Raw genomic sequence first — 25,209 nt, 5'->3', positions numbered from 1 at the left:
ATGAAGATGTTGAGGAATAAGGAATTTTGGTTTTCATTCTTTGATCTTGTCCTTCTTGTCATATGTGAGTCGATGATTCATTTCATAAATGATTAGAGTATCTTGATGGGGGTATTGTAGTTTTAAACAATAATCTATTATAAAAAGTTTGATGACACAGTGACAACACCTTATGTTCGTCTTTTACAATATCACGATAATTTGGAAATTTTCGCATTCATCTCCATCAATATTTTACATGTTTATTTGTTCACATCTGTGGTATAATCGTTATATATAATGTTATGAATTCGTTTTTGCAGTTGTAAATGGGAACAACATTGGTGATAAAGCTTTAAAAACTACCTTAATAAAGACTATTTTGGGAGATGCAAGCCCACAACCGTCTACTATGGAGTATGATAATCCTCATCACGATGCCAAGCTAAGAGGTCTGTGTACCACTTCCATCATCACATTGTAAAGGAACAGATGGAGCTTGCTATTGTTGTATTGGTCCAAATATGAATATATGCATACGAGGTCTTAGTTTGTGTAATACTATATGTTCTTAAAATATGAGTAGATAGATTTTTTATATGTAAGTTAGTCGTTTTCAAAATAAAATTAAATGGTTTTGTGCTTACCAAATGTCATAAAAATTTGAATTCATATGTTCTTAATTTAACATAACCCTTATTTCGTACCAAATAATATTTGTTTTCTTAAAATATGTAATTGAAGTTATTTGAATAATAGAGAAATATTTAATTTTCTTCTAGCAAGACTTACGAACAAATTCAATGATATATTGATTAAAGTAAAATTAATTTATGTAACAATTAATAAGTAAAACTAAAAACGATATAAAATTTATAGAAAAACATATGGATGCCGAAGAAAACTATATGAAATCTATCATATTATAAATAAGGAACAAAATAAACCATTACAATAATAAAGTGATAAGCTACTAAAATTTATATTATATTTTCATAACATGTACATGTGTTTATGTGCCTTAAGGACATTTATTTGGAAGACATGATCAAGAAACTATAAAATTTGGTTTTATAGAAGTTTTCAGAAAACATATATATATTAGCTACTAAAGGCATAGAATTAAATGAAAACATGCCTCTAAAAGCTCGAATAAGGCAAAAGGTACTTCTAGCAGATTTCGTATTATGTGTTTTTTATTAAAAATAAAATTTAAGAGCTTGTACATTCTAACCTAGTTTTTCTTATTCGAGTTTTCTTTTGTAAATCAAAAACTTTTCAAAATCCAAAAATCTCATGCCCGAGTATGTCCATAATATTTTCAAAATAGATGCGTGTTACAGTGACCTATTTTAAATAATTTACATTGTTTCTTTTCCTCTAATATATAAAAAAGAAAAAAGAAGAGAAAACAAATATTTATGAAATGGTAATTTGCATCTAAGCGACATTGTTCTTATCACATTCTAAACTACTTGAAAAAAAAATTAAAATTTGAAAGCAAAAATAAAATAAATTTTCAAAAAATAACTTAAATACTATCAAATAAGCAGAAACATATGAATTTAATTTTACTATAAATATGTTGTAATTATGAAGGATACTTAGTTAGAATAATAATTTACAAAACGCTCATTTGAGTTGAGTATACATTGCATTTACTTCTAGTAAATTTAGTAGAAATATATTCACTTCACCAATTCTTGACATGTCCTCTTATATGAAGACGTTGAGGAACAAGGAATTTTGGTTTTCATTCTTTGTACTTGGCCTTCTTGTCATATGTGAGTTGATTTTTCATTTCATAAATGATTAGAGTATCTTTATGGACGTATTGTAGTTTTAAACAATAATGTATTATAAAAAGTTTGATGACACAGTGACAACACCTTATGTTCGTCTTTTTAAATATCACGATAATTTGGAAATTTTCGCATTCATCTCCATCAATATTTTACATGTTAATTTGTTCACATCTGTGGTATAATCGTTATATTTAATGTTATGAATTCGTTTGTGCAGTTGTAAATGGGAACAACATTGGTGATAAAGCTTTAAAAACTACCTTAATAAAGACTATTTTGGGAGATGCAAGCCCACAACCGTCTATTATGGAGTATGATAATCCTCATCACGATGCCAAGCTAAGAGGTGTCTGTGTACCACTTCCATCATCACATTGTAAAGGAACAGATGGAGCTTGCTATTGTTGTATTGGTCCAAATATGAATATATGCATACGAGGTCTTAGTTTGTGTAATACTATATGTTCTTAAAATATGAGTAGATAGATTTTTTATATGTAAGTTAGTCGTTTTAAAAATAAAATTAAATGGTTTTGTGCTTACCAAATGTCATAAAAAATTGAATTCATATGTTCTTAATTGAACATAACCCTTATTTCGTACCAAATAATATTTGTTTTCTTAAAATATGTAATTGAAGTTATTTGAATAATAGAGAAATATTTAATTTTCTTCTAGCAAGACTTACGAACAAATTCAATGATATATTGATTAAAATTAAATTAATTTATGTAACAATTAATAAGTAAAACTAAAAACGATATAAAATTTATAGAAAAATATATGGATGCCGAAGAAAACTATTTGAAAGCTATCATATTATAAATAAGGAACAAAATACAAAATAATGAAAGATAAATGTATCTCCCAATATTGTAAATTATATTTAAAACTACATAAACCATTACAATAATAAAGTGATAAGCTACTAAAATTTATATTATATTTTCATAACATGTACATGTGTTTATGTGCCTTAAGGACATTTATTTGGAAGACATGATCAAGAAACTATAAAATTTGGTTCTATAGAAGTTTTCAGAAAACATATATATTAGCTACTAAAGGCATAGAATTAAATGAAAACATGCGTCTAAAAGCTCGGATAAGGCAAAAGGTACTTCTAGCAGATTTCGTATTATGTGTTTTTTATTAAAAATAAAATTTAAGAGCTTGTACATTCTAACCTAGTTTTTCTTATTCGAGTTTTCTTTTGTAAATCAAAAACTTTTCAAAATCCAAAAAATCTCATGCCCGAGTATGTCCATAATATTTTCAAAATAGATGCGTGTTACAGTGACCTATTTTAAATAATTTACATTGTTTCTTTTCCTCTAATATATAAAAAAAAAAAAAGAAGAGAAAATAAGTATTTATGAAATGGTAATTTGCATCTAAGCGACATTGTTCTTGTCACATTCTAAACTACTTGAAAAAAAATTAAAATTTTAAAGCAAAAATAAAATAAATTTTCAAAAAATAACTTAAATACTATCAAATAAACAGAAACATATGAATTTAATTTTACTATAAATATGTTGTAATTATGAAGGATACTTAGTTAGAATAATAATTTAGAAAACGCTCATTTGAGTTGAGTATACATTGCACTTACTTCTAGTAAATTTAGTATAAATATATTTACTTCACCAATTCTTGACATGTCCTCTCATATGAAGATGTTGAGGAATAAGGAATTTTGGTTTTCATTCTTTGTTCTTGTCCTTCTTGTCATATGTGAGTCGATGATTCATTTCATAAATGATTAGAGTATCTTGATGGGGGTATTGTAGTTTTAAACAATAATCTATTATAAAAAGTTTGATGACACAGTGACAACACCTTATGTTCGTCTTTTACAATATCACGATAATTTGGAAATTTTCGCATTCATCTCAATCAATATTTTACATGTTTATTTGTTCACATCTGTGGTATAATCGTTATATATAATGTTATGAATTCGTTTTTGCAGTTGTAAATGGGAACAACATTGGTGATAAAGCTTTAAAAACTACCTTAATAAAGACTATTTTGGGAGATGCAAGCCCACAATCGTCTACTATGGAGTATGATAATCCTCATCACGATGCCAAGCTAAGAGGTGTCTGTGTACCACTTCCATCATCACATTGTAAAGGAACAGATGGAGCTTGCTATTGTTGTATTGGTCCAAATATGAATATATGCATACGAGGTCTTAGTTTGTGTAATACTATATGTTCTTAAAATATGAGTAGATAGATTTTTTATATGTAAGTTAGTCGTTTTCAAAATAAAATTAAATGGTTTTGTGCTTACCAAATGTCATAAAAATTTGAATTCATATGTTCTTAATTGAACATAACCCTTATTTCGTACCAAATAATATTTGTTTTCTTAAAATATGTAATTGAAGTTATTTGAATAATTGAGAAATATTTAATTTTCTTCTAGCAAGACTTACGAACAAATTCAATGATATATTGATTAAAATTAAATTAATTTATGTAACAATTAATAAGTAAAACTAAAAACGATATAAAATTTATAGAAAAACATATGGATGCCGAAGAAAACTATATGAAATCTATCATATTATAAATAAGGAACAAAATAAACCATTACAATAATAAAGTGATAAGCTACTAAAATTTATATTATATTTTCATAACATGTACATGTGTTTATGTGCCTTAAGGACATTTATTTGGAAGACATGATCAAGAAACTATAAAATTTGGTTTTATAGAAGTTTTCAGAAAACATATATATATTAGCTACTAAAGGCATAGAATTAAATGAAAACATGCCTCTAAAAGCTCGAATAAGGCAAAAGGTACTTCTAGCAGATTTCGTATTATGTGTTTTTTATTAAAAATAAAATTTAAGAGCTTGTACATTCTAACCTAGTTTTTCTTATTCGAGTTTTCTTTTGTAAATCAAAAACTTTTCAAAATCCAAAAGATCTCATGCCCGAGTATGTCCATAATATTTTCAAAATAGATGCGTGTTACAGCGACCTATTTTAAATAATTTACATTGTTTCTTTTCCTCTAATATATAAAAAAGAAAAAAGAAGAGAAAATAAGTATTTATGAAATGGTAATTTGCATCTAAGCGACATTGTTCTTGTCACATTCTAAACTACTTGAAAAAAAATTAAAATTTTAAAGCAAAAATAAAATAAATTTTCAAAAAATAACTTAAATACTATCAAATAAGCAGAAACATATGAATTTAATTTTACTATAAATATGTTGTAATTATGAAGGATACTTAGTTAGAATAATAATTTAGAAAACGCTCATTTGAGTTGAGTATACATTGCACTTACTTCTAGTAAATTTAGTATAAATATATTTACTTCACCAATTCTTGACATGTCCTCTCATATGAAGATGTAGAGGAATAAGGAACTTTGGTTTTCATTCTTTGTTCTTGGCATTCTTGTCATATGTGAGTCGATTTTTCATTTCATAAATGATTAGAGTATCTTAATGGACATATTGTAGTTTTAAACAATAATCTATTATAAAAAGTTTGATGACACAGTGACAACACCTTATGTTCATCTTTTTAAAAATCACGATAATTTGGAAATTTTCGCATTCATCTCCATCAATATTTTACATGTTAATTTGTTCACATCTGTGGTATAATCGTTATATTTAATGTTATGAATTCGTTTGTGCAGTTGTAAATGGGAACAACATTGGTGATAAAGCTTTAAAAACTACCTAAATAAAGACTATTTTGGGAGATGCAAGCCCACAACCGTCTACTATGGAGTATGATAATCCTCATCACGATGCCAAGCTAAGACGTGTCTGTGTACCACTTCCATCATCACATTGTAAAGGAACAGATGGAGCTTGCTATTGTTGTATTGGTCCAAATATGAATATATGCATACGAGGTCTTAGTTTGTGTAATACTATATGTTCTTAAAATACGAGTAGATAGATTTTTTATATGTAAGTTAGTCGTTTTAAAAATAAAATTAAATGGTTTTGTGCTTACCAAATGTCATAAAAAATTGAATTCATATGTTCTTAATTGAACATAACCCTTATTTCGTACCAAATAATATTTGTTTTCTTAAAATATTTAATTGGAGTTATTTGAATAATAGAGAAATATTTAATTTTCTTCTAGCAAGACTTACGAACAAATTCAATGATATATTGATTAAAATTAAATTAACTTATGTAACAATTAATAAGTAAAACTAAAAACGATATAAAATTTATAGAAAAATATATGGATGCCGAAGAAAACTATTTGAAAGCTATCATATTATAAATAAGGAACAAAATACAAAATAATGAAAGATAAATGTATCTCCCAATATTGTAAATTATATTTAAAACTACATAAACCATTACAATAATAAAGTGATAAGCTACTAAAATTTATATTATATTTTCATAACATGTACATGTGTTTATGTGCCTTAAGGACATTTATTTGGAAGACATGATCAAGAAACTATAAAATTTGGTTTTATAGAAGTTTTCAGAAAACATATATATTAGCTACTAAAGGCATAGAATTAAATGAAAACATGCCTCTAAAAGCTCGGATAAGGCAAAAGGTACTTCTAGCAGATTTCGTATTATGTGTTTTTTATTAAAAATAAAATTTAAGAGCTTGTACATTCTAACCTAGTTTTTCTTATTCGAGTTTTCTTTTGTAAATCAAAAACTTTTCAAAATCCAAAAAATCTCATGCCCGAGTATGTCCATAATATTTTCAAAATAGATGCGTGTTACAGCGACCTATTTTAAATAATTTACATTGTTTCTTTTCCTCTAATATATAAAAAAGAAAAAAGAAGAGAAAATAAATATTTATGAAATGGTAATTTGAATCTAAGCGACATTGTTCTTGTCACATTCTAAACTACTTGAAAAAAAATTAAAATTTTAAAGCAAAAATAAAATAAATTTTCAAAAAATAACTTAAATACTATCAAATAAACAGAAACATATGAATTTAATTTTACTATAAATATGTTGTAGTTATGAAGGATACTTAGTTATAATAATAATTTAGAAAACGCTCATTTGAGTTGAGTATACATTGCACTTACTTCTAGTAAATTTAGTATTAATATATTTACTTCACCAATTCTTGACATGTCCTCTCATATGAAGATGTTGAGGAATAAGGAATTTTGGTTTTCATTCTTTGTTCTTGGCCTTCTTGTCATATGTGAGTCGATGATTCATTTCATAAATGATTAGAGTATCATGATGCACGTATTGTTATAACATCCCCCTCTGGCACGTATCACAATATTGTCCGCTTTGGGCCACTCGGCACGAGGACTTCCCAGGGGGTCACCCATCCTGGTACTACTCCTGCCCGAGCACGCTTAACTGCAGAGTTCTTATGGGATCTGCTGCCCTCACGGCTTTAAAACGCGTTGTGATAGGGAAGGTATTCACACCCTTTATAAGGAATGCTTAGTTCTCCTTCCCAGCCGACGTGGGATCAAATCTAACCCACTTTCACCCCCCATTATAGGGTTCGACGTCCCCGTCGAACACATCGACCCGTTCCCTGGCTCTGATACCAATTGTAACAACGCAAATTTTCAAAACAATCTTTTTCATTTTAAAAAAAATAAGTATTTCCATCCACAACAAAGCATAAATAGTTTAAGTATTATGTCAAAACAAATAGTCTAAATCCCAAGATCATAAAAACATTCTTCAGTGTGTATCGATCACGCCGGCGCCTTCCCACGGTCCTCGCTAGTACCTGAAACACATGCATAACAACTGTAAGCATAAATGCTTAGTGAGTTCCCCAATATACAACTTACGCACATACGCCTTTCCAGGCCCTGACCTTCCGGTCCATGTGTCTCAGGGGACTTCCGTCCCTGCTGGGTAAACCTTCCGGTCCTACCCACGCCGACCTTCCGGTCCATCACACAACATATCGCCTTCCGGCCCATAATATAATCGCCTTCCGGCCCATGACATACATAGCACACATATAGCAATTAACTTACCACATATAGCATACATATCACATATCATATCCGACCTTCCGGTCACACAGTCAAACCCTTCCGGGTACAGTATAGTGAGAAAACTCACCTCGTGAATGCTGAAAGCTAGCAAATCCTGAAATCACTCGTGCACACTTCGACGAGCTACAATCTCCCTATAACAACACATATCTCCCATTAACACTTATATCTTATGAGTGTGACTATCCCTAAGAAGACAGACTTAGGTCAACTCTGGTCAACGGTCAACGGTCAACTCGACCGGACTCGGCGAGTGCCATGGCGACTCAGCGAGTCTAGACGTCCTCCCCAACTTCCCCTGATGTTCCCTTTCTACTCGTCGAGTATCCCTCTTGGCTCGACGAGATCCTCGTGGAAGAATCGCGGGGCCACCCCGACTCCACTCGCCGAGTCTGAAGAACAGCTCGACGAGTTCCAGCAAATCTCCAAGCTACTCGCCGAGTCTGTTCATCGGACTCAGCGAGTCCATGCCATGTAGTCGATCAAACTGCTTCCTGAGATAAGTTTTGTCCCGAAATACACAAGCATGGGACCTTCTGGACCTCTAAAGGTCCTAATACAGGGTTATAGTCGTTTGGGTAACAATGTATTAATTCATCTAATCACCAAATGGGTTCCATAAACCCTAAATCCATGCACACATCAACAAGACAGAAAGAATCCGAGATATTACCTGAATAACGCACTCTCTGTGTCCCCAAACCGCAGAACTCGAATCCCTTGCTGTTCCTTTAGCCAAAACTCTTCCCCTCCTTGCACAACAATTTCTTCAAAAGCCCTAATACCCTTCAATCTTGCTCTAGATGCCCACAGCCGTTTAGGGTTCTTCTCAGTCGACTAAAGACGAACAATGACGGCCTATAAGTGCCTTATATACGTTCCAAAACCAAGCGGTTAGGGTTTCCGCTGAACAGCGTCGACTCGCCGAGTCCATATCTGGACTCGTCGAGTCCAGTCGGGATCCCGCGACCAAGTCTGCGATCCTACTCGGCGAGTCTAGGCTCCAACTCGCCGAGTCCCCTCTTAAATTACCCTAAAAACATAATTTAATAATACTTGAGATTTCGGGCTGTTACAACTTAAGTGGGTTAGATTTGATCCCACGTCGGCTGGGAAGGAGAACTAAGCATTCCTTATAAAGGGTGTGGATACCTTCCCTATCACAACGCGTTTTAAAGCCGTGAGGGCAGCAGATCCCATAAGAACTCTGCAGTTAAGCGTGCTCGGGCGGGAGTAGTACCAGGATGGGTGACCCCCTGGGAAGTCCTCGTGCCGAGTGGCCCAAAGCGGACAATATTGTGATACGTGCCAGAGGGGGATGTTATAATTGGTATCAGAGCCTTGGTTTGAGGGATTCGGGTGCACCTTCGGGGGTAACTGAACTCAAACCGAGGATTTGAGGAATTTTTTTAAATAAAGGCATAAACTTTTGTAAATGGTTTTGTGGTAAGTAAGAAAGAAGTAGTGTGTACGATCAGTCAGCGCCCGAACGGTAAAGATCCCCAAAATACCTTACAATATTATATGATATGAATTGTTATGCATGCTAGAAGACTAGGTATTCATGATAGGACTAGAGTGGCCTGATTTGTGATGCCTTAGTCTAGGGAAGTTTGCCCATATGAGATGCTTTGTTAGTGTGCGAGTAGATAGTGCATAACAGCAGTAGAGTACTCACTATCCGGGGTTTGGGGAGGAAGATTTGGGATGACTGCTGATGCGGTGTGGTCGGTAGTATTGGGCCCGTACTACCGAAGACACCGGGTCAGTGGGAGGCCCAAGTAAGAATCCCTGGATATCGGAGACTGAGTAGGGTTGCGTTATCGAGTGCGATTATACTCGGTGGAGTCTCTGATAGTTTATGTTGTATTTCAGAGACATCATGGTTAGACCGCGCCACGGAGCGAGTTCGAGCGGTGTGAGTGACGAGGAGATTCGTCAGATGATTCACGAGGAGGTAGCGGCGGCGATCCGGGCTGAGATCCCGGAGATGTTTGGGTCTATTAAGACCACCCTGATGGAGACGTTCGATGAGCGGTACGCCGCATTGACTGAGGCTGCAATCGCTGCAGCTACCGCAGCTGTGGCCGCTGCTAGGCCACAGGGGGGTGACTCGTTGCTGTTCCGAGAGTTCAGCAACACAAAGCCACCAGAGTTCGATGGGACGCAGGATCCGATTGCTGCGATGAGATGGATCGCGGATATAGAGGGGTGCTTCTACACTTGTTCATGCCCGGAGCACCTGAGGGTACGGTTCGCATTGAACCAGCTCCGGCTGGGAGCGAAGGACTGGTGGAAGTTCGTGACGGCGAACTTCACTTTGGCAGAGACTACAGCAGTAACATGGGAGGGGTTTACTGCCATGTTCAGAGATGAGTACGTTCCCCCGGTGGAGAGGGAACGATTGGTTCAGGAGTTCTTAACCCTCAAGCAGGGTACTGATTCTGTTGCGGTGATCACGCGGAAGTTTCATGAGAGGGCGATGTTCTGCCCCGAACTGGTGTCCACTGATCAGGCTCGGATGAGCCGGTAATTGGGAGTGTTGAGGAGGGATATCCGGGAGTTTGTGTCAAACTCCACTTACCATACTTTTGCTGAGCTTCAGGCGAATGCCAGGAAGCGCGAGATCGAGTTGGAGACCCAGGCCAAGGAGGAGGCCGAGTCTCAGCGGGTGGACCGGCGACCGGCTCAGTTCCAGCCGGCAGCCAAGCGGATAAAGTCCGCCGATGCGAGCAAAGGAGGTTCGAAGGGCCGCACTTGCGGAAAGTGCGGCAAGGGTCATGAGGGGGCGTGTCGATCTGGTGCGTGCTACAAGTGTGGCAAGGAGGGGCACATTGCTAGGGAGTGCCCCAAGGGATTCACGGTTTGCTTTCATTGCAACCAGACAGGCCATAGGAAGGCCGAGTGCCCTCAGCTTCTTCAGGGATCTGCACCTGCTGCCGGAGCTGTTGCGACTCGACCGGTGAAGGCCGAGGCCCCGAGGGCTCGGGGAAGAGCCTTTCAGCTGACTGCGGAGGAGGTCCGCGCTGCGCCCGATGTCGTGGCAGGTATGTTGTAATTCATGTATTTATTTTAATGTCAAAATGTTATGCTTATGTTATTATATGCGTAGGTACTTTCCTTGTGAACTTTGTGCCTGCCTTAGTGTTATTTGACTCGGGTGCGAGTAGGTCCTTTGTGTCCTTAGCCTTTAGTCAGCATATCAGCGTTAGTCGCAAGTCGTTGAGTCGACCTTTGAGAGTTTCTATAGCTGACGAGAAAGTGATTTGTGCCACGGAGGTTCTTCGGGGATGCGTGCTAGAGATTTTCGGGGTTGAGTTCCCGATAGACCTGATTCCTATTGCGATGGGTGACGTCTGTGTCATCGTGGGCATGGACTGGTTGAGCCGATTCGGCGCTGTCATCGACTGTGAGCGTCAGCTGGTGACTATACAAGACCATTGTGGGGGAGTTCTTTCGGTGTACGGCGAGGGTACCCGTTCGGGATCTGCTTTTTGTTCGGCCGCTAGGGCGAGGCAGTGTCTACAGCAGGGCTGTAAGGGTTTTGTGGCGTATGTGATGGATACGCGGGAGGTTTCTGAGAGACCGAGGTCAGTGGAGGAGGTCCCAATGGTGCGTGAGTTTCCAGATGTTTTCCCCGAGGAGCTGCCGGGAGTACCTCCTGTGAGACAAGTAGAGTTTGGTATTGACCTGGTTCCGGGGGCCACGCCTATTGCTAAGGTGCCCTATCGTCTTGCACCTCCAGAGATGCAAGAGTTGTCCTTGCAACTCCAGGAGTTGCTGGGGAAAGGATTCATTCGGCCGAGCAGTTCGCCGTGGGGAGCACCTATTCTGTTCGTCAAGAAGAAGGATGGTTCACACCGGATGTGCATTGATTACCGGGAGTTGAACAAGTTGACGGTCAAGAACCGTTACCCGTTACCGAGGATCGATGATTTATTCGATCAGTTTCAGGGAGCGTCTTGGTTTTCCAAGATCGATCTGAGGTCAGGGTACCATCAGGTGAGAGTACGGGATGGGGATGTCCAGAAGACAGCGTTTAGGACGCGATATGGGCATTATGAGTTTGTGGTGATGCCTTTCGGGCTCACCAATGCCCCAGCTATGTTCATGGATCTCATGAACAGGGTATGCAGGCCGATGTTGGATCCGTCAGTGATTGTATTTATTGACGACATTCTGGTATATTCGAGATCTAGAGAGCAGCATGAGGAACATTTGAGGGAAGTCCTTGGGGTATTGAGGTCGGAGAAGCTTTATGCAAAGTTCTCCAAATGTGACTTCTGGTTGCGGGAGGTCCAATTTCTAGGACATGTTGTTAATCAGAAGGGGATATTGGTCGATCCGGCCAAGGTTGAGGCAGTGATGAGTTGGGAAGTGCCGAAGTCACCCTCTGAGATCAGGAGCTTCCTTGGGTTGGCAGGATATTATCGGAGATTCATTAAGGATTTCTCCAAGATCGCAGTGCCGCTCACCAGATTGACCCAGAAGGGTGTTGCATTCTCATGGGGGCCCGAGCAGCAGACCTCCTTTGAGACACTTCGCCAGAGGTTGTGCGAAGCCCCGGTATTAACTCTCCCAGAAGGGATGGAAGATTTTGTGGTATATTGCGACGCATCGATTTCGGCACTGGGTGCAGTGTTGATGCAGAGGGGCCATGTGGTAGCGTATGCATCGAGGCAGCTGAAGCCTCACGAGGCGAGATATCCCACGTATGATTTAGAGTTGGGGGCAGTAGTGTTCGCTCTCAAGATTTGGCGTCACTACCTGTATGGGGTTCGATGTACGATATACACGGACCATAAGAGCTTGAAATATTTGATGGATCAGCCCAACCTAAATATGCGTCAGAGGAGGTGGTTGGATGTGGTCAAGGATTATGATTGTGAGATCCTGTACCACCCAGGCAAGGCTAATGTGGTAGCCGACGCGTTGAGCCGCAGGGCGGAGAGCACTCCATTGCGAGATGTATGCTTGAGACTGACTGTGATGACTCCAGTATTGGATGCTATTCGTGGGGCACAGGCAGAGGCTGTGCGACCAGGAATGCAGAAGAAAGAGCGGCTTGTGGGGTTAATTTCAGAGTTTGTTAAGGATAGTCGAGGGCTTATGACGTTTCAGGGTCGGATTTGGGTACCGTTCGTGGGCGGTACACGTATTACCTTGATGGAAGAGGCTCATAGATCAAAATTCTCGATCCATCCCGGTGCTACGAAGATGTATTTGGATTTGAGGAAGGAGTATTAGTGGCCCTGTATGAAGAGGGACGTCGCATGGTTCGTTGAGAGGTGCTTGACCTGCCGTAGGGTTAAGGCCGAGCACCAGAGACCGCATGGCAAATTACAGCCATTGGAGATTCCCGAGTGGAAGTGGGAACAGATCACTATGGATTTCATCACCAAATTGCCGAGGACTGCCAGGGGAGTTGATGCAATTTGGGTGATTGTGGATAGGTTGACGAAGAGTGCACACTTCCTTGCCATCAGTGAGAGTTCTTCAGCGGAGAAGTTGGCAGAGATATATGTGAGAGAGGTGGTATCTCGGCATGGGGTACCGATCACGATTGTTTCAGACCGTGATGTGCGTTTCACTTCCAGGTTCTGGAAGAAATTTCATGAGGAGCTGGGTACTAAATTGCATTTTAGTACCGCATACCATCCCCAGACAGACGGTCAGAGCGAGCGGACGATTCAGACGTTGGAGGACATGCTTCGAGCGTGTGTGTTAGACTTCGGGGGTAGCTGGGATGCATATTTACCCTTAGCAGAGTTTTCCTACAACAACAGCCATCATTCGAGCATTGGTATGCCACCTTTTGAGCTGTTGTATGGTAGGAGGTGTCGGACCCCCATTTGTTGGGGAGAGGTGGGACAGAGAGTGATGGGTAGCACAGAGATCGTGCTTCAGACGACAGAGCAGATTCAGCAAGTTAGACAGAGGTTATTGACCGCCCAGAGCCGACAGAAGAGTTATGCAGACAGGCGCCGATCCGAGCTTGAATTTCAAGTCGGCGACTTCGTTCTCCTGAAGGTCTCTCCTTGGAAAGGAGTGATTCGATTAAGGAAGAGAGGCAAGTTGGGGCCCCGGTATATTGGTCCATTTCGGGTGATTGCAAGGATAGGCTGGGTAGCCTATCGGTTGGAGTTGCCAGCGGAGTTGGGACAGATCCACGACACCTTTCATGTGTCACAATTGAGGAAGTGCATAGCCGATGAGTCGGCAGTGGTTCCATTAGAGGATATTCAGGTGGATGCGAGCCTGAATTATGCTGAGAGACCAGTGGCCATCAGGGATCGGAAGATCAAGGTTCTGAGGAACAAGGAGGTACCTCTGGTGTTGGTCCAGTGGCAACACTGGAAAGGTTCGGAAATGACTTGGGAGCCGGAACGTGAGATGCGGGAGCAGCATCCGGATCTATTTGCAGAGTGAGACTTCGAGGGCAAAGTCAAATCCTAGTGGGGGAGAGTTGTAACAGCCCGAAATCTCAGGTATTATTAAATTATGTTTTTAGGGTAATTTAAGAGGGGACTCGGCGAGTTGGAGCCTAGACTCGTCGAGTAGGATCGTAGACTTGGTCGCGGGATCGCGACTGGACTCGACGAGTCCAGATATGGACTCGGCGAGTCGACGCTGTTCAGCGGAAACCCTAACCGCTTGGTTTTGGAACGTATATAAGGCACTTATAGGCCGTCATTGTTCGTCTTTAGTCGACTGAGAAGAACCCTAAACGGCTGTTGGCATCTAGAGCAAGATTGAAGGGTATTAGGGCTTTTGAAGAAATTGTTGTGCAAGGAGGGGAAGAGTTTTGGCTAAAGGAACAGCAAGGGATTCGAGTTCTGCGGTTTGGGGACACAGAGAGTGCGTTATTCAGGTAATATCTTGGATTCTTTCTGTCTTGTTGATGTGTGCATGGATTTAGGGTTTATGGAACCCATTTGGTGATTAGATGAATTAATACATTGTTACCCAAACGACTATAACCCTGTATTAGGACCTTTAGAGGTCCAGAAGGTCCCATGCTTGTGTATTTCGGGACAAAACTTATCTCAGGAAGCAGTTTGATCGACTGCATGGCATGGACTCGCCGAGTCCGATGAACAGACTCGGCGAGTAGCTTGGAGATTTGTTGGAACTCGTCGAGCTGTTCTTCAGACTCGGTGAGTGGAGTCGGGGTGGCCCCGTGATTCTTCCACGAGGATCTCGTCGAGCCAAGAGGGATACTCGACGAGTAGAAAGGGAACATCAGGGGAAGTTGGGGAGGACGTCTAGACTCGCCGAGTCGCCATGGCACTCGCCGAGTCCGGTCGAGTTGACCGTTGACCGTTGACCAGAGTTGACCTAAGTCTGTCTTCTTAGGGATAGTCACACTCATAAGATATAAGTGTTAATGGGAGATATGTGTTGTTATAGGGAGATTGTAGCTCGTCGAAGTGTGCACGAGTGATTTCAGGATTTGCTAGCTTTTAGCATTCACGAGGTGAGTTTTCTCACTATACTGTACCCGGAAGGGTTTGACTGTGTGACCGGAAGGTCGGATATGATATGTGATATGTATGCTATATGTGGTAAGTTAATTGCTATATGTGTGCTATGTATGTCATGGGCCGGAAGGCGATTATATTATGGGCCGGAAGGCGATATGTTGTGTGATGGACCGGAAGGTCGGCGTGGGTAGGAACGGAAGGTTTACCCAGCAGGGACGGAAGTCCCCTGAGACACATGGACTGGAAGGTCAGGGCCTGGAAAGGTGTATGTGCGTAAGTTGTATATTAGGGAACTCACTAAGAATTTATGCTTAACTCAAATGAGCGTTTTGTAAATTATTATTTATACTAAATTTACTAGAAGTAAGTGCAATGTATACTCAACTCAAATGAGCGTTTTGTAAATTATTATTCTAACTAAGTATCCTTCATAATTACAACATATTTATAGTAACATTAAATTCATATGTTTCTGTTTATTTGATAGTATTTAAGTTATTTTTTGAAAATTTATTTTATTTTTGCTTTAAAATTTTAATTTTTTTCAAGTAGTTTAGAATGTGACAAGAACAATGTTGCTTAGATGCAAATTACCATTTCATAAATACTTAAATATAATATAAATTTTAGTAGCTTATCACTTTATTATAGTAATGGTTTATGTAGTTTTAAATATAATTTACAAAATTGGGAGATACATTTATCTTTCATTATTTTGTATTTTGTTCCTTATTTATAATATGATAGCTTTCAAATAGTTTTCTTCGGCATCCATATATTTTTCTATAAATTTTATATCGTTTTTAGTTTTACTTATTAATTGTTACATAAATTAATTTAATTTTAATCAATATATCATTGAATTTGTTCGTAAGTCTTGCTAGAAGAAAATTAAATATTTCTCTATTATTCAAATAACTTCAATTACATATTTTAAGAAAACAAATATTATTTGGTACGAAATAAGGGTTATGTTCAATTAAGAACATATGAATTCAATTTTTTATGACATTTGGTAAGCACAAAACCATTTAATTTTATTTTTAAAACGACTAACTTACATATAAAAAATCTATCTACTCATATTTTAAGAACATATAGTATTACACAAACTAAGACCTCGTATGCATATATTCATATTTGGACCAATACAACAATAGCAAGCTCCATCTGTTCCTTTACAATGTGATGATGGAAGTGGTACACAGACACCTCTTAGCTTGGCATCGTGATGAGGATTATCATACTCCATAGTAGACGGTTGTGGGCTTGCATCTCCCAAAATAGTCTTTATTAAGGTAGTTTTTAAAGCTTTATCACCAATGTTGTTCCCTTTTACAACTGCAAAAATGAATTGATAACATTATATATAACGATTATACCACAGATGTGAACAAATAAACATGTAAAATATTGATGGAGATGAATGCGAAAATTTCCAAATTATCGTGATATTGTAAAAGACGAACATAAGGTGTTGTCACTATGTCATCAAACTTTTTAGAATAGATTATTGTTTAAAACTACAATACGTCCATCAAGATACTCTAATCATTTATGAAATGAATCATCGACTCACATATGACAAGAAGGCCAAGAACAAGGAATGAAAACCAAAATTCCTTATTCCTCAACATCTTCATATGAGAGGACATGTCAAGAATTGGTGAAGTAAATATATTTATACTAAATTTACTAGAAGTAAGTGCAATGTATACTCAACTCAAATGAGCGTTTTGTAAATTATTATTCTAACTAAGTATCCTTCATAATTACAACATATTTATAGTAAAATTAAATTCATATGTTTCTGTTTATTTGATAGTATTTAAGTTATATTTTGAAAATTTATTTTATTTTTGCTTTAAAATTTTAATTTTTTTTCAAGTAGTTTAGAATGTGACAAGAACAATGTCGCTTAGATGCAAATTACCATTTCATAAATACTTATTTTCTCTTCTTTTTTCTTTTTTATATATTAGAGGAAAAGAAACAATGTATCTTATTTAAAATAGGTCGCTGTAACACGCATCTATTTTGAAAATATTATGGACATACTCGGGCATGAGATTTTTTGGATTTTGAAAAGTTTTTGATTTACAAAAGAAAACTCGAATAAGAAAAACTAGGTTAGAATGTACAAGCTCTTAAATTTTATTTTTAATAAAAAACACATAATACGAAATCTGCTAGAAGTACCTTTTGCCTTATCCGGGCTTTTAGAGGCATGTTTTCATTTAATTCTATGCCTTTAGTAGCTAATATATATGTTTTCTGAAAACTTCTATAAAACCAAATTTTATAGTTTCTTGATCATGTCTTCCAAATAAACGTCCTTAAGGCACATAAACACATGTACATGTTATGAAAATATAATATAAATTTTAGTAGCTTATCACTTTATTATTGTAATGGTTTATGTAGTTTTAAATATAATTTACAATATTGGGAGATACATTTATCTTTCATTATTTTATATTTTGTTCCTTATTTATAATATGATAGCTTTCAAATAGTTTTCTTCGGCATCCATATATTTTTCTATAAATTTTATATCGTTTTTAGTTTTACTTATTAATTGTTACATAAATTAATTTAATTTTAATCAATATATCATTGAATTTGTTCGTAAGTCTTGCTAGAAGAAAATTAAATATTTCTCTATTATTCAAATAACTTCAATTACATATTTTAAGAAAACAAATATTATTTGGTACGACATAAGGGTTATGTTCAATTAAGAACATATGAATTCAAATTTTTATGACATTTGGTAAGCACAAAACCATTTAATTTTATTTTGAAAATGACTAACTTACATATAAAAAATCTATCTACTCATATTTTAAGAACATATAGTATTACACAAAATAAGACCTCGTATGCATATATTCATATTTGGACCAATACAACAATAGCAAGCTCCATCTGTTCCTTTACAATGTGATGATGGAAGTGGTACACAGACACCTCTTAGCTTGGCATCGTGATGAGGATTATCATACTCCATAGTAGACGGTTGTGGGCTTGCATCTCCCAAAATAGTCTTTATTAAGGTAGTTTTTAAAGCTTTATCACCAATGTTGTTCCCATTTACAACTGCAAAAACGAATTCAAAACTTTATATATAACGATTATACCACAGATGTGAACAAATAAACATGTAAAATATTGATGGAGATGAATGCGAAAATTTCCAAATTATCGTGATATTGTAAAAGACGAACATAAGGTGTTGTCACTGTGTCATCAAACTTTTTATAATAGATTATTGTTTAAAACAACAATACGTCCATCAAGATACTCTAATCATTTATGAAATGAATCATCGACTCACATATGACAAGAAGGCCAAGAACAAAGAATGAAAACCAAAATTCCTTATTCCTCAACATCTTCATATGAGAGGACATGTCAAGAATTGGTGAAGTAAATATATTTATACTAAATTTACTAGAAGTAAGTGCAATGTATACTCAACTCAAATGAGCGTTTTCTAAATTATTATTCTAACTAAGTATCCTTCATAATTACAACATATTTATAGTAAAATTAAATTCATATGTTTCTGTTTATTTGATAGTATTTAAGTTATTTTTTGAAAATTTATTTTATTAAGTATCCTTCATAATTACAATGTTGCTTAGATGCAAATTACCATGTGTTTATGTGCCTTAAGGACATTTATTTGGAAGACATGATCAAGAAACTATAAAATTTGGTTTTATAGAAGTTTTCAGAAAACATATATATATATATATTAGCTACTAAAGGCGTAGAATAAAATGAAAACATGCCTCTAAAAGCTCGGATAAGGCAAAAGGTACTTCTAGCAGATTTCGTATTATGTGTTTTTTATTAAAAATAAAATTTAAGAGCTTGTACATGCTAACCTAGTTTTTTTTATTCGAGTTTTCTTTTGTAAATCAAAAACTTTTAAAAATCCATGAAATCTCATGCCCGAGTATGTCCATAATTTTTTCAAAATAGATGCATGTTACAGCGACCTATTTTAAATAATTTACATAGTTTCTTATCCTATAATATATAAAAAAGAAAAAAGAAGGAAAATTAAGTATTTATGAAATGGTAATTTGCATCTAAGCGGCATTGTTCTTGTCACATTCTAAACTACTTGAAAAAAAAAATTAAAGCAAAATTAAAATAAATTATCAAAAAATAACTTAAATACTATCAAATAAACAGAAACATATGAATTTAATTTTACTATAAATATGTTGTAATTTTGAATGATACTTAGTTAGAATAATAATTTACAAAATGCTCATTTGAGTTGAGTATACATTGCACTTACTTCTAGTAAATTTAGTATAAATATATTCACTTCACCAATTCTTGACATGTCCTCTCATATGAAGATGTTGAGGAATAAGGAATTTTTGTTTTCATTCTTTGTTCTTGGCCTTCTTGTCATATGTGAGTCGATTTTTCATTTCATAAATGATTAGAGTATCTTAATTGACATATTGTAGTTTTAAACAATAATCTACTATAAAAAGTTTGATGACACAGTGACAACACCTTATGTTCGTCTTTTACAATATCACGATAATTTGGAAATTTTCGCATTCATCTCCATCAATATTTTACATGTTAATTTGTTCACATCTGTGGCATAATCGTTATATTTAATGTTATGAATTCGTTTGTGCAGTTGTAAATGGGAACAACATTGGTGATAAAGCTTTAAAAACTACCTTAATAAAGACTATTTTGGGAGATGCAAGCCCACAACCGTCTACTATGGAGTATGATAATCCTGATCACGATGCCAAGCTAAGAGGTGTCTGTGTACCACTTCCATCATCACATTGTAAAGGAACAGATGGAGCTTGCTATTGTTGTATTGGTCCAAATATGAATATATGCATACGAGGTCTTAGTTTGTGTAATACTATATGTTCTTAAAATATGAGTAGATAGATTTTTTAATATGTAAGTTAGTCGTTTTCAAAATAAAATTAAATGGTTTTGTGCTTACCAAATGTCATAAAAATTAAATTCATATGTTCTTAATTGCACATAACCCTTATTTCGTACCAAATAATATTTGTTTTCTTAAAATATGTAATTGAAGTTATTTGAATAACAGATAAATATTTAATTTTCTTCTAGTAAGACTTATGAACAAATTCAATGATATATTGATTAAAATTAAATTAATTTATGTAACAATTAATAAGTAAAACTAAAAACGATATAAAATTTATAGAAAAATATATGGATGCCGAAGAAAACTATTTGAAAGCTATCATATTATAAATAAGGAACAAAATACAAAATAATGAAAGATAAATGTATCTCCCAATATTGTAAATTATATTTAAAACTACATAAACCATTACAATAATAAAGTGATAAGCTACTAAAATTTATATTATATTTTCATAACATGTACATGTGTTTATGTGCCTTAAAGATATTTATTTGGAAGACATGATCAACAAACTATAAAATTTGGTTGTACAGAAGTTTTCGGAAAACATATATATTAGCTACTAAAGGCGTAGAATTAAATGAAAACATGCCTTTAAAAGCTCGGATAAGGCAAAAGGTACTTCTAGCAGATTTCGTATTATGTGTTTTTTATTGAAAATAAAATTTAAGAGCTTGTACATTCTAACCTAGTTTTTTTTTTATTCGAGTTTTCTTTTGTAAATCAAAAACTTTTAAAAATCCAAAAAATCACATGCCCGAGTATGTCCATAATATTTTCCAAATAGATGCGTGTTACAGCGACCTATTTTAAATAATTTACATAGTTTCTTTTCCTCTAATATATAAAAAAGAAAAAAGAAGACAAAATAAGTATTTATGAAATGGTAATTTGCATCTAAGCAACATTGTTCTTGTCACATTCTAAACTACTTGAAAAAAAATTAAAATTTTAAAGCAAAAATAAAATAAATTTTCAAAAGATAACTTAAATACTATCAAATAAACTGAAACATATAAATTTAATTTTACTATAAATATGTTGTAATTATGAAGGATACTTAGTTAGAATAATAATTTACAAAACGCTCATTTGAGTTGAGTATACATTGCACTTACTTCTAGTAAATTTAGTAGAAATATATTTACTTCACCAATTGTTGACATGTCCTCTCATATGAAGATGTTGAGGAATATGGAATTTCGGTTTTCATTCTTTGTTCTTGGCCTTCTTGTCATATGTGAGTCGATTTTTCATTTCATAAATGATTAGAGTATCTTGATGGACGTATTGTAGTTTTAAACAATAATATATTATAAAAAGTTTGATGACACAGTGACAACACCTTATGTTCGTCTTTTACAATATCACAATAATTTGGAAATGTTCGCATTCATCTCCATCAATATTTTACATGTTAATTTGTTCACATCTGTGGTATAATCGTTATATTTAATGTTATCAATTCGTTTGTGCAGTTGTAAATGGGAACAACATTGGTGACAAAGCTTTAAAAACTACCTTAATAAAGACTATTTTGGGAGATGCAAGCCCACAACTGTCTACTATGGAGTATGATAATCCTTATCATGATGCCAAGCTAAGAGGTGTCTGTGTACCACTTCCATCATCACATTGTAAAGGAACAGATGGAGCTTGCTATTGTTGTATTGGTCCAAATATGAATATATGCTTACGAGGTCTTAGTTTGTGTAATACTATATGTTCTTAAAATATGAGTAGATAGATTTTTTTATATGTAAGTTAGTCGTTTTCAAAATAAAATTAAATGGTTTTGTGCTTACCAAATGTCATAAAAAATTGAATTCATATGTTCTTAATTGAACATAACCCTCATTTCGTACCAAATAATATTTGTTTTCTTAAAATATGTAATTGAAGTTATTTGAATAATAGAGAAATATTAATTTTCTTCTAGTAAGACTTACGAACAAAATCAATGATATATTGATTAAAATTAAATTAATTTATGTAACAATTAATAAGTAAAACTAAAAACGATATAAAATTTATAGAAAAATATATGGATGCCGAAGAAAACTATTTGAAAGCTATCATATTATAAATAAGGAACAAAATACAAAATAATGAAAGATAAACGTATCTCCCAATATTGTAAATTATATTTAAAACTACATAAACCATTACTATAATAAAGTGATAAGCTACTAAAATTTATATTATATTTTCATAACATGTACATGTGTTTATGTGCCTTAAGGACATTTATTTGGAAGACATGATCAAGAAACTATAAAATTTGGTTTTATAGAAGTTTTCAGAAAACATATATATTAGCTACTAAAGGCGTAGAATAAAATGAAAACATGCCTCTAAAAGCTCGGATAAGGCAAAAGGTACTTCTAGCAGATTTCGTATTATGTGTTTTTTATTAAAAATAAAATTTAAGAGCTTGTACATTCTAACCTAGTTTTTTTTATTCGAGTTTTCTTTTGTAAATCAAAAACTTTTAAAAATCCATGAAATCTCTTGCCCGATTATGTCCATAATATTTTCAAAATAGATGCATGTTACAGCGACCTATTTTAAATAATTTACATAGTTTCTTATCCTCTTATATATAAAAAAGAAAAAAGAAGGAAAAATAAGTATTTATGAAATGGTAATTTGCATCTAAGCGACATTGTTCTTGTCACATTCTAAACTACTTGAAAAAAAAATTAAAATTTTAAAGCAAAATTAAAATTTTAAAGCAAAATTAAAATAAATTATCAAAAAATAACTTAAATACTATCAAATAAATAGAAACATATGAATTTAATTTTACTATAAATATGTTGTAATTATGAATGATACTTAGTTAGAATAATAATTTACAAAACGCTCATTTGAGTTGAGTATACATTGCACTTACTTCTAGTAAATTTAGTATAAATATATTCACTTCACCAATTCTTGACATGTCCTCTCATATGAAGATGTTGAGGAATAAGGAATTCTTGTTTTCATTCTTTGTTCTTGGCCTTCTTGTCATATGTGAGTTGATTTTTCATTTCATAAACGATTAGAGTATCTTAATGGACATATTGTAGTTTTAAACAATAATCTATTGTAAAAGTTTTTATGACACAGTGACAACACCTTATGTTCGTCTTTTACAATATCACGATAATTTGGAAATTTTCTGTCACACCCCGAAAACCGAAGGCGGAAATATTTCCGGGGTTGACTCCACGTTGAGTATCAAATCCAATGTACATAGTAAGTAAAGTGAAACAAACATTACATTACATATTAAAAGTTTTACAATTTGTTTCAAAAGACACAGTTTATACAGTTGTGATACATAGTATTGATATGAACAAAACGAACGAGCTTTGCACGCACACCATCATGAATCAAGTAAGTCTTCGGGTACATGTACTATCGTTGACCTAAGAACACAAGCGGTTTAAAAATCAACATAACGCTGGTAAGTTCATAAGTAGTTTTGTTTTGTGAAAATGTACATGTTTCCTTTCTGTTTCTGAAAATGTAACACACACCAAGAAAATCCCACGTTTTCTTAAAAGTTGGTTGTTGTTTCACAAAAGTAAAGTATAGTTTGGTTATCCAATTCGTTAAACTATTCTGTTTACGTACCAATGTATTCCCAGGAAAGTCCCATACTTTCCTGAATGTTAGTTATTGTAAAAGATGTAATGTTATTCAGTTTGTTACACTTTCTGGTTATGTATATGTTACCCCGGAATGCCCCATGCTTTCCTGTATGTTGATTTTCGATGTGAAAGATGTATTCTGTTAGAACTGGTTATGTACAAGGTTTCCCAGGAAGGTCCCATACCTTCCTGAATGTTGGTTATCATTGTAAAAGATGTAAAAGATGTAAACCGAAACCTGGTTATCTGTAAAATGTAATAAGTGGTTCATTATTACTATAAGTAAATCTCTGTTATCCTAATTGCGAGTTCCATAACCATACGAGAGACTGAACCTGTGGCAATAAGTAGTCCACAACCTTATGACTTTTGTCACCCTTGAACCATTTCGGTTCGGCTGTAGCTAGCAGCCAGGTGTGGGGTAGTCAGCCCCGTATAGATCTATACACTCAAGTCACACTCTCTAAATCCTAGAGATTCTGGTTACGGGTGTAGTCCTCCACTCGCGTATCAATGTGGAGTGTTCGCCTAGGATGTGTCTCCAATCATACAGGAATAACAAATTTACTAGTAATAATATGATAATCCTCCATTTGCGTATCTACGTGGAATGTTACCGAGGACAAGACAGTGTACAATTTATATTATTCATGTATTCTAATGTCATGCTTTTAACTGATAAAATGTGGAAAACCATTTGTGAAATATATAAAACATAACAGTTTATAAAACCCATTTCACAAATAAATGTTTATGTGATCTACATGTTCTACTGGTTATCAGTTGTGTATATCAGTATTAAAAGCATATGAAATGTGAAACACACACATGAAAATAAGTTTTGAGTACAAGAAAACCCTTGTACTTTGCTTTTGTTCCCCCCCCCCCTTGAAAACAGTGAAAAACAGTGAAAAAGGTAGGGGTATGAACTCACCAAACTCAGAATCGCAACTGTTTCGGAAACTAAGCGTGGGTTCGGGGCTTGATTACTCGCAATGTCCCTATGTAAAATGAAATAATGTCCATATATATTTAATTAGGGATACATTCACTAATTAAATAGATACATACTCTCTGGCCGTAAACTCTAATATGGTTAAGAAAAATTAGATTTTGATGTTTAAAACACTCATATGTAATTCTAGGAATTTTTCCAAGCCTTAAGGGTGAATTAGGAGCATTTTTGGCATCATTTTATGAGTTTACGGCCAAAGGCTATGTGCCTAGGCCATAAACTCCAATATGTATGACATTTGATGTGTTTAAGATCTCCAAACCATTTTTAGATGATTCTAGGATTTACCAAAAGGCTATTGGT

This window comes from Lactuca serriola, chromosome 5 (assembly GCF_051521515.1).
Source record: "Lactuca serriola cultivar US96UC23 chromosome 5, Lser_US96UC23_V15, whole genome shotgun sequence".
NCBI classification, from domain to species: domain Eukaryota; kingdom Viridiplantae; phylum Streptophyta; class Magnoliopsida; order Asterales; family Asteraceae; genus Lactuca; species Lactuca serriola.
Note: the sequence above shows the minus strand (reverse complement) of the source record.